The following is an 11,766-nucleotide window of genomic DNA, read 5'->3' as shown; positions in this document are numbered from 1 at the left end:
TGCTCTGGTTTGCCAGAAGCGGCTTAGTCATGCTGGCCACATGACCCGGAAGCTGGACGCCGGCTCCCTTGGCCAGTAAAGCGAGATGAGCGCCGCAACCCCAGAGTCGGTTACGACTGGACCTAATGGTCAGGGGTCCCTTTACCTTTGCTAGCTCCATAAATTACCATATAGCATAAATTCAACACAACAAACAGTGACAATTTGTTGTTGACAAAGAACAGCTGGACATATAAAGGGCCCCATTACCTTCAGTAGCTTAAGGCCTCATCAAACCTAAATCTGGCACTAATTGTGGCTAGTAGCCATTGATAGCCTTCTCTGTCAAGTTTTCCACTCCTCTTTTAAAGCCATCTGAATTGGTGCCTATCGCTGTCTCCTGTGGGAGGGACTTCCATAGTATAATTGAAATTGAAATATGTTATTGTCACTTGTACAACTTGTATACAGTGAGATTGCAGGAGCACCCCCCACTCAGCTCTCTTAGTCTTAATCCCCCTCGTTTACTGACGCACACTCACCAAATCCAAAAGTCAGTTGCCCTGTTGTTCTCTTTTCATTCAGCAGCCTAACAGGCCACGGATAGAAGCTGTTCTTTACCCGGTTGGTGCGACTAACTGAGCTTCCATATCTTCTGCCTGAGGGCAGGAGATCAAGAAAGTGCCGGCCAGGGTGTGAATCATCCCTGAGAATTTTCCTCACTCTCCTGAGGCAACGTTCTTCCGCTATTTCATCCAGAGAATTCACGGGACAGCCCATAATATCTTGTGCTGTATTCACCACCCTCTGTAGGCACTTCCTATCAGTTGATGTGCTGCGTGAAGGACTTTCTTTCAACTGTCCCGAATTTTCTAACATTCAGCTTCTTTGAATGTCCATCTTCACAGCCTCCTTCCTCTCCCTCTCCAAGTTCCATCCCTTTTGACTGGTCATCTCTGCCTTCTTACACTTTTCAGATATATATATATGGTCTTGCTTCTCTCTTGGTAGATTCTTTCCATCCATCTAGTCATCCATCCATCCTTTTTGGCTTTTATCTGCATATTCCTGAATTGCAAAGGGTTGGATTAGATGCTCCTTAGGGTCACTCCCAATCTACAATTCTATGAGTCTCTGCTTCATTGTATGAACTTATTTGGTGCAAAAAATAGAGAAATGCTAGGTTTGTATTTTGGAGCATTATCGTGGATCTCTTGCTGTCGTTTCCCGTTTTGCACAACACCTACGGAACCAATCTCACAGACTTATCCAACATCTCACTTACTACTTTCCTGTCTTACTTATGACTTGCTTATCTAACTTACCAGACTTTCCCATATGATGTACTTCTGACTTTCTTATCTGACTTATCTGACTTTCTATCTCTCCAAACGCTCTTCCTTCCTTCCCTCTTTCTCTACAGCCCTCCTATCCGTCTCTGTTGCAGCCTATTCTGCCCCCACGGAGCTCACAGTGGGGAAGAATTTTGGGAACTCGCCCCATTTTTATTCCTCTTACAACAACCCTGTGAGGTTGGTTTCAGCCTACCAGCTGAGGGACGGTCTGCAAATCTGAGAAACAAACAAATAGGCTAGGCTGAAAGAGGAGGATTTGAACTCGTATCTTCAGGTTTCAAGTCCACCACATCGGCAAGACTGATCTTTGAATGAGCTGATTTGGTTCATTCTAAGAGAGGGGTGTCCCTAACCCTTGTATCTTTGGGGGGGGGGCGGGTTGGCCCATCATTCCACCTCAGCAACGCAGAACGATAGATACTGTCCCCCATCATTATATCATTTCAACAACTGCAAGGTTACCCCCCAAAACAGCCAGACATGAAATGGAATGATAGAGACCCCCACCAAGCCTCCATCAGCTTCCTGGCCCCTCCCTGGTCCAGCAGCAAATGAGTTTGCTCCGGCATCTCCATAGCAACCGGTTGCCACCGGCAACAGCTTTGAAGCATCTCTCTGTCCACGCGTGTGTGGGCTAGGAAAGGCTGTAGAAAAGCGATTCTGTCGCCTCCCGGAATTCCCCTCCCTGGCCCGATCCTGCGTGGGGCTGAGCGGTACACCCCCTTGCCCCTCAAGGGGAAGAGCTCTTCCCCCATCCAGCCACCCTCAGCATCCAAGCTCTGCCTCCGTATGTTTCCAGTCATCAACAAGGTAGGAGGAGGAACCCGCTGGACAATACAACGGTTGGTTTGCAGATCCAACCAGGAATGGGGTTTAAGAAGCGGATCTTCATAGCCGGGCGAATGGGTACGGGGGCCGAGGCATCTGCCCACTGAGCACTCCAGAAGGCTGGCTTACCTGAGACACACAGGTGAGGGTTTCTTTTTTGCATGGTAACTGAATTTGTACTGGTAGGTACAGGTGAATATGCACAGACCAGGTCTGCAGAGAGTGCAGGATGTAAGTTCAAGTGTGTGTGTGTGTGTGTGTGTGTGTGTGTGTGTGTGTGTAAGAGAGACAGGGGGAAAAAACCCACGCTTTTGCTGCCTGAACACACAGACACTTCTCATCTCCACCAGAGAAACAATGAGAATCTATAATGGCACTTAATTTACAGGCTTATATTTCCCTGCTAATATAGTCTTGCTTTTCCTCTCTTTTTTTTAAAAAAAATAATAATTTCAAACCCTTTTTGTGCTGAAAATGTATTTCTAAATGTTTGTTTTTTCCTCCCTTGTGGGTGGGAGGGAGACACATCCCCTCCCGATTTCACAAACCGGAAAAACTGATATGCAATGCATTTGATTTGACACTCCCAAAATTACGTTCGAACAAGACAACCCCCCGGCTTTGGAGAGAAGGGCCAAATACCCCTTATTTGCAGGGGAGGGGATAAGCTATCCCCACCCCACCCTTCCGATTCATATTCACTAAAGTTGAACCCTCGCCCCGATGAGATTTGATTCTTAAAAGAACTCACCTTGTCAAACACCGGAGACTGTGAAATACAGGGGCAAGGCGGTTCTCCTCCAAACGATTTCAGAACTTAGAAATAAATTCTAGGTCTGTTCCTCTGGACCTGCTGATAAGTAGAGCTAGAAATGTACGTGTTTTGCCTTTCTGGCTGATGTGAAGCAATGTAGGTGCATCAATATAGATATATTGACACACAAAAATCAGTTTATGCGACAAAGAAGGCAGGAATGGGAGGATGAGTGGGTGGAAAGATTTATTTTACCTTTGGTGGGCAGGTGGCAACCGTAGCGCCTGGTCCAGCAAGGATCCAGAAAGATCTGGTCTTTTTTACGAATACACTCTTAAACGACTTCAGCTTCAATGCTCCTTAAGCCAGGAACCACACACAGACACCCCCGAGACCTTAAGTGACTCTTCCTTCCTTTAAACCCCATCGCTGACGCCACCACGCCGGCCGAGCCTTCAAAACCCTTGCCTCCAGTTCAGTTGGGAGGTGTGTAACCGCGACTCGCTTTCTCCCCCCTTAAATACGGCATTTGGTCCTGTCGCCAATGGACAGCCCTGAGCTACACTGAGAGCCGTTGTGCCGTGGTTCCTTTGGCCACCAGCAGGAGGCGGTCTTGCGACATCCACAAATGCAGCCGCAGATCTGGCCCATGTTTATCTGGTTGCAAGCCGAATTTTGCAGACGTTCAAGGAAACTTGACGCAGAAGGACCTCTGGAATGGGGCTTGTTTTTGAGGTGGTTGGCTTAGTAGAAGGGCAGAGGCACAGGCCGTCATTTCCTTTCCAGAGGCAACAGAGGAAGCCGTAGCGTACTGAGCCTGACTTTAATAATAATAATAATAATCCCTCTAGATCAGTACTGCTTACACGGACTGGCAGCAGCTCTCCGGGGTTTTGGGAAAGAGCTTTTCTGAAGCCGACCTGGATTTGCTGCTGGGGACTGCGTCCAGAATCTCCTGGGGCACGAGATCGAATCTTCGGCAACCATTAGCAATACAGCAAAGAGTCTAGCGGCGTTTTGGAGAGCCACTGGTTCCTCAACTCTACACCCCTCGTCTAATATTCTCCAGGAAGCCCCCCAGGCAGAACATCAAGGCAAACCATTGCCCGTCTTTGGCCCCCACAGTAACAAACTGGCAGTCTGAGGTAGAGTGCTCCTGAATCTGGAGGATCCACCTAGCTATCCCTGGTCCTGAATGGGGTAACTGTCCCCCTGAAGGACCAGGTGCGCAGCCTGGGAGTCATTTTGGACTCACAGCTGTCCATGGAGGCGCAGGTCAATTCTGTGTCCAGGGCAGCTGTCTGCCAGCTCCATCTGGTACGCAGGATGAGACCCTCCCTGCCCGCAGACTGTCTCGCCAGAGTGGTGCATGCTCTGGTTATCTCCCGCTTGGACTACTGCAATGCGCTCTATGTGGGGCTACCTTTGAAGGTGACCCGGAAACTGCAATTAATCCAGAATGCGGCAGCTAGACTGGTGACTGGGAGCGGCCGCTGAGACCATATAACACCGGTCTTGAAAGACCTCCATTGGCTCCCAGTACGTTTCCGAGCACAATTCAAAGTGTTGGTGCTGACCTTTCAAGACCTAAACGGCCTCGGCCCAGGTATACCGGAAGGAGCGTCTCCACCCCCATCGTTCAGCCCAGACACTGAGGTCCAGCGTCGAGGGCCTTGTGGCGGTTCCCTCCCTGCGAGAAGCGAGGTTACAGGGAATCAGGCAGAGGGCCTTCTTGGTGGTGGCACCTGCCCTGTGGAACGCCCTCCCAGCAGATGTCAAAGCAATAAACAACTATTTTACTTTTAAAAGACAACTGAAGGCGGCCCTCTTTAGGGAAATTTTTAATGTCCGACGCTGTATTGTTTTTAATATTCAGTTGGAAGCCGCCAGAGTGCCTGGGGAAACCCAGCCAGATGGGTGGAGTATAAATAATAAATTATTATTATTATTATTATTATTATTATTATTAGGCAGAGATAGGGAGGGAGAGAAACGAGATCCCTGTTTTCTATACAATGTGGGGCGGGCGTTGGGCAAGGCACCCTCCACAGACCCCGTTCCTGCAGCGAATTGACCTCCTCAGCCCACCCAGGGACAAAATGCGGGCAGGATTCTTGCATCGCAGGGGGTTGGACTAGATGATCTGTGGGGTCCCTTCCGACGCTACAATTCTGGGGTTCCAACACCTTTGCCAACAGCTCATCTTCATCACGCCGGAATCTTTTGGCACCAGAGATTTAAAAAATTTGGGATATGATCCATGAAGAGATTAAAAAATCGATAAAGTTTTCATATAACCAAAGAGCAGAAGCGTACTTATTAGGAATTTTGAGTAAGGATATCCCCAAAGACAAAATTGACATATTTCTATATGCAACAACAGGGACGCGGGTGGCGCTGTGGGTTAAACCACAGGGCCTAGGACTTGCCGATCAGAAGGTCGGTGGTTCAAATCCCCGTGATGGGGTGAGCTCCCGTTGCTCGGTCCCTGCTCCTGCCAGCCTAGCAGTTCGAAAGCACGTCAAAGTGCAAGTAGATAAATAGGTACCGCTCCAGCGGGAAGGTAAACGGCGTTTCCGTTCGCTGCTCTGGTTCGCCAGAAGCGGCTTAGTCCTGCTGGCCACATGACCGGGAAGCTGTATGCCGGCTCCCTCGACCAATATAGCGAGATGAGCGCCGCAACCCCAGAGTCGTCCGCAACTGGACCTAATGGTTAGGGGTCCCTTTACCTTTATATGCAACAACAGCAGCGAGAATATTGGTAGCCAGTTACTGGAAAGGAAATAATATTCCAACAAAAAGGGAATGGTTAAGTAAATTATGTGAGTGTCTGGAGTTAGCAAAACTGACGGATTTAATAAGGTATAAACCCAAAAGTATGGTACAGAAACAATGGGAATGTTTAAATGAATACTTACACAAACAGGGCTCAAATACGAAAGTTTGGTTGCACTTAGATTAACCTTGTGAAGAATATAAAGAATATAAAGAATACAAAGATTTGACTGAAGAACAGAAGTAAAGGTGAACTAGAAATTAAGAGACGTGTGGTGAATGCGGTGGAGGTCTTTTATAATATTTTAACTAGGATTTATATATGGTACTGTTTAAAGTATAAATTTGGTATTATTATGAAAAGTATTTCCTTTCTTTTTCCTTTTCTTTTATCTTCTGTCTTTTTTTTCTAGTCTGCATTTTGGAAAACACGTAGACAAATGTGTTTACAATGTTATGCATGGATTTTTGTTTCGGTTTTCTTTTTCTTTTCTTGTAATATTTTTTTAAAAGTAAAAAAAAAAATCTACCGTATTTTTCGCCCTATAGGACGCACTTTTTCCCCTCCAAAAATGAAGGGGAAATGTGTGTGCGTCCTATGGGCCGAATGCAGGCTTTCGCTGAAGCCTGGAGAGCGAGAGGGGTCGGTGCGCACGAGGCTTGCCGGCAGCAGCCTGCAGCCCGAAGCACGGGGCGAGCTGCGGATTTTTTCTTTATTTCCCCCCCCCCAAAAAAAAACTAGGTGCGTCCTATGGGGCGGTGCATCCTATGGGGCGAAAAATACGGTAAATCCTGCTGGATGGGACCAAGAGAGGCCTTCTCTCTTCTCCGACTGCTGCCAATAAGCTGCATCCGGCATATCACAAAGAGGCCTTGAACGTCCCTAATCCTGGCCTCCTGGCAGCTGGTCTTCAGAGGTAGACTGCCCCTGGGTGTGGAGGCTCAACACAGCCACCTTCCCCTCATCAGTCATTTCGGAACGGTACACAGTCAGTCTCTACCCAGAGAAAACGAGAGCAATGTTCCAGGCCGCCTTCCGAAGCGATTTGTTGATTTTTATCAGCCTTATAAATGAGAGTTTGTCGTAAATGGGGTACATATATATTTATATTCCCATTCAGCGATAAGGGTACAAAACGTCTCGGAAAGCAAGTTCGTTTCCGGAAACAAATGAACAAGCTCTGGAAATTGCAAAAAGCCAGTTGGAGATTTTTAAAAACTTTTTTTAAAACAAAGAGAAGGGGTTATAAATTGCTTTTTTGAAGCTGCCAGTTGTGGAAGTGGGAGTGCGTGGCGGGAAGACGCAGACGCTTCGGTCCTGCCGCTTGGGCTTCAGCACAGTCGCTCTGAACCACTCGCTTGGCTGAGGAAATTGCGCAGAGTGTTCCCATTGTCTGCATAGGGGATCATAGAGTTGGAACAATTAATAATAATAGGTAAAGGTAAAGGGACCCCTGACCATTAGGTCCAGTCATGGCCAACTCTGGGGTTGCGGCGCTCATCTCGCTTTACTGGCCGAGGGAGCAGGCGTACAGCTTCCGGGTCATGTGGCCAGCAGGACTAAGCCGCTTCTGGTGAACCAGAGCAGCGCACAAAAACGCCATTTACCTTCCCGCCAGAGCGGTACCTATTTATCTACTTGCATTTTGACGTGCTTTCGAACTGCTAGGTTGGCAGGAGCAGGGACCGAGCAATGGGAGCTCACCCCGTCACAGGGATTCGAACCGCCGACCTTCTGATCGGCAAATCCTAGCCTCTGTGGTTTAACCCACAGCGCCACCCGCGTCCCCTCATAGGGAATCATAGAGCTGGAATAATAATAATAATAATAATAATAATAATAATAATAATAATAATAATATATTTATACCCCACTCATCCAGCTGGGTTTCCCCAGCCACTCTGGGCGGCTCCTCACAGAATTAAAAGCACAACAGGACATCAAACATTAAAAACTTCCCTAAACGGGGCTGCCTTCAGATGTCTTCTAAAAGTCAGATAGTTGTTTATTTCCTTGACATCTGCTGAGAGGGCGTTCCACAAGGCGGGTGCCACCACCAAGAAGGCCCTCTGCCTGGTTCCCTGTAGCTTTGCTTCTTGCAATGAGGGAACCACCAGAAGGAGCTGGACCTCAGTGTCCGGGCAGAACAATGGGGGTGGAGATGCTCCTTCAGGTATACTGGGCCAAGGCCATTTAGAGCTTGAAAGGTCAGCACCAACAAAAGTCCAAATAAAGAATATCTGATTGCCAGGTATATCTGGTAAAGAATATCTGATTACCATATTTGCCAGGTTTGTGATGAGGATTGTCTTGCAAATGATGGCTATGTTGCATATGTCCCGAAGGAACGTCAAATCGTATAAAAAGTGCCTGCAGGTTCCAGTCCTTGTCAAAATCTCAAATTGTACGTAATTTCCCCCATTGTAGCAATGTTCCAGGGCAAGTGGTTCCAAGCGTAAGATTTGGGGCCGTTTTCCAGTGGAACACTTGAAATTGTTTGGCAAAAATGTTTGTGTTAGAGATGAAATTCACACCCAAATGCTAGTGAATTTTCACGGGGACTTTCTTTTAAGAAATAAATCTACAGACTGATATGGAAATGAGGAGAGAGGAACTTAGAGGAAAGCAGAAAAACAAACATTCCTGCAAATTTGCCTGTCCCGAGTGGCTAGTAACCCGCTATTTTCTCCTTGTAGATCTCCTGGATCGATGAGCTCTTGGCTCTCAGGTTTTGAAACGATGGCCGATAGTCTCGCCGGCACTTTGCCTGCCCTGGCCAGCGCTGTCCGTCCAGACCCCACCTTGACCTTGGAGCAGAAAGCAGCCTTCGTCTTCGTCTTCTTCCTCTTCGTCTTCCTGGGGCTCCTGATCGTCCGCTGCTTCCGGATCCTGCTGGATCCCTACCGAAGCATGCCCTCGTCCACATGGACCGATTACATGGAGAAAGATACGTTCGATTACCGGCTGGCCTGATGGACGGACCATTACTTTTTTTTTAAGGCTGTTTCAGAGACATACGCAGGGCTTCCAAAGTTGGAATCTGCCCCCTTTCCTCCCGGAAGTCATGGTAGGTCGTGTCAAACCTCCACAAACAGGGATAGTCTACCTCTGAATGCCAGCTGCTGGGTGAATGTTCTCGCCTTCGCGGTCCAATCCACCGTGGCTTATATTTATGTACATCGTTTGTAGCCGATTAACCATGTCCTCTGGGCAATGATAACAAGAGAAGCTTAAAACTTTTTTTTAAAAAAAAAAAACTACAACACTAATCTTTAAACCAAAAACAAAGGGGGAAGAGTAGAACTAAAACCAAAACCACGCCACAAACCCTAAATAGCGCAGTGCCTTTTTCCCCAACATCAGCCGTTCCTGGATTCGAGATAACCTGGCCACAGCGAGTCGTGCAGTTTTCGATTGCTGCAATGAGGTTCGTGTGGGGCTTCCCCTTGAAGACTGTCTGGGAGCCTCAGCTGCGAAGTCAGAAAGGTGGCCCCGAGGCGCCTGGAATTTGTGGGGCTTGGATCAACTCACACCATCTGTAGAGTTTCCGGCAAACTGTGCTTTTGGTCCAGGGCAGAGAGGTGGCGAAATGCAGTGTTAACCGGCGGAACTCACTGCCTCATGAAGACCGTAATGACTCCTGGGCTGTTGGTGGCTTTTAAAGAGAACTGGGCACGTTCATCCAGAGGAGGAGCGGTCTCTCAAAGGTCAGGAATCAAGCGGCGCCTCTTGTGAGACCTGGCACCTATGGGGATCTTTCCCTGGGGACCACAAAGTCTCTCAGCCGCCCGCTTGGTCCTGAGGCAGCGAGAACAAAGCTGACACTGGAACATTCAAGGCAGGCGAAAGCAAAGACTTTTTCACACAGAGCAGGGATAATTCGTTCCCAAGAGAGACAGGAATAAGGATAAGGAATTAGCCTTATCCCTCCATGACTTAGCAGCTACCAGTAGTCACAGCTCTGGGCTACTGCCAGTCTCTGAACACCAGTTTCTGGGACTTGCAAGCGAGGAGAGCGCTCCCGTGTTCGGATCCTGATCGACGCCTTCCCAGAAGAGGGGTCTGGTTGGCCATCGTGACAACAGGATGCAGGAATAGTTGGGCTTTTTGGTTTGACTCTGCAAACAGGAGCTCCTGAACTCGACGTGCAGCTATTATTTTCATTCTTTATTAAATCTGTATGCCGCCTTCCAACCGTAGGTCTCACAACATAAAACCGCAATATAAAAAACGCAAAATGCATAATACAAATTAGAACAAAAAGACACCAAAAATCCACAGCACATTTAAAAGGGCGTCGGATGTCAGTCAGCCAAGGGCCTGCTTAAAAAGGAACGTTTTTGGCTGGCGCCTAAGGATATATATGGAAGAAGCCAGCCGAACCTCCTTGGGGAGAGCCTTCCACAGATGGGGAGCCACTGCAAAAAAGGCCCTGTTCTCGTGTTGCCACCCTGCGGACCTCTATTGAAAGAGGCACTGATCACAGGGTCTGGGTTGATTCATATGGGGAGAGGCATTCCTTGAGGAACAGCGGTCCTCAGCTATTTAAGGCTTTATGGCATGGGTAGGCAAACTAAGGCCCGGGGGCCGGATCCGGCCCAATCGCCTTCTCAATCCGGCCAGCAGACAGTCTGGGAATCAGTGTGTTTTTACCTGAGTAGAATGTGTGCTTTTATTTAAAATGCATCTCTGGGTTATTTGTGGGGCATAGGAATTCATTATTCTTCATTTTTTCAAAATATAGTCCGGCCCCCCACAAGGTCTGAGGGACAGTGGGCCGGCCCCCTGCTGAAAAAGGTTGCTGACCCCTGCTTTATGGGTCAACCCCAGAATTGGGCATGGGAACTAATTGGCAGCTAGTGAGGCCAGGATCGGTGCAATATGCTCAAACTGTCTGGCCCCCGTGAGCAACTTGGCTGCTGAATTCGGCACCAGTTGAAGTTTCCGAACCGTCTTCAGAGGCAGCCCTATGTATAATGCATTGATGTACGAAGGTTCAGAACAGGTAACAGAAATTACTTCTTCACACAGCGCAGGGTGGAACTATGGAACTCCCTGCCACCACAATGGATGGATTTAAAAGACAAACTCATGGAAGTAAAGGCTACCAGTGGCTACTAGGTATGATGGCCGTGCTCAGACACAAAAGCTTTTGAAAATCGCAGAAGAGTGTTGCTCTGCTGCTTAAATGCTGCTTGCGTGTTTCCCACATGAGAATAGGATGCTGGAATAAAATGGACCACCGGTCTGATCACAGGACATGGTTTCTTCTGATATCCTTATGGAACCTCCAGGTCCAGTGGCAGTCTATCTTGATTCCAAAATGGGAAGAGGATGCTGGACCAGGTGGGCCAGATCCAGCTACAATCCGATGTTCTTAAAATAATGCCCCTACTTACCTCTGACAGCGATGCCGCAGGAAAAGGGGGAGTCTGTGGAAAGAGGAATTTTCCCAGTCGTCAACCAAACTGCACCAGACCAGAACTTCTACTAGAGGGCAACACCGCAGCCAGAAGAACGAGACTTCTAGAGATCCCGAAATGTCTTTGATGGATCATTATGCGAGAGTCGAATGAGGGAATGATCCGATCAGCACGTATTTAAGCTTTGGAGGAGCGTGGCAAATAATAGCTGCCATGCCATGCAGAAATTATTGTTAAGTAAGACCAGAAGACGGGGGTGGCTTGTGACAGAAATGTACTCTGGGAATGAACAGATCTGAAGAGCGTTGGTGTCTTGTCCTTTTTTAAAAAATTGATGTGGCCACAGCAGCAGCAATGGAGATGCTTTACAGAATGGCAGTCTTGGGGGAGAATGGTCTCTGCCCCGCAGAGCTTACACTCTCCAGATCACCACTGAGCAGAAGCCCAAGATAACAGCAGGTGGAGCTGGTGCCGGGGCATTATATATACCGTATTTTTTGCTCTATAAGACGCACCAGACCACAAGACGCACCTAGTTTTTGGAGGAGGAAAACAAGAAGAAAAAAAATTCTGAATCTCAGAAGCCAGAACAGCAAGAGGGATCACTGCGCAGTGAAAGCAGCAATCCCTCTTGCTGTTCTGGCTTCTGGG

General features: G+C 48.0%; 1 pseudogene across 1 annotated transcript; it reads left to right on the top strand.

Moving 5' to 3' along the window:
* Window positions 1-1,299: 1,299 nt before the first annotated feature.
* On the top strand, window positions 1,300-11,418 carry LOC308465108 (cortexin-3 pseudogene; annotated as a pseudogene). The gene is made up of 2 exons (XR_013991545.1): window positions 1,300-2,304; window positions 8,389-11,418. The product of XR_013991545.1 is annotated as a cortexin-3 pseudogene (transcript).
* Window positions 11,419-11,766: the final 348 nt, after the last annotated feature.

The sequence above is a fragment of the Podarcis pityusensis genome, assembly GCF_964106645.2.
Source record: "Podarcis pityusensis genome assembly, chromosome: 16".
NCBI classification, from domain to species: domain Eukaryota; kingdom Metazoa; phylum Chordata; class Lepidosauria; order Squamata; family Lacertidae; genus Podarcis; species Podarcis pityusensis.
The sequence above is the reverse complement of the archived record's forward strand: the minus strand, read 5'-3'. Positions and strand labels throughout refer to the sequence as shown.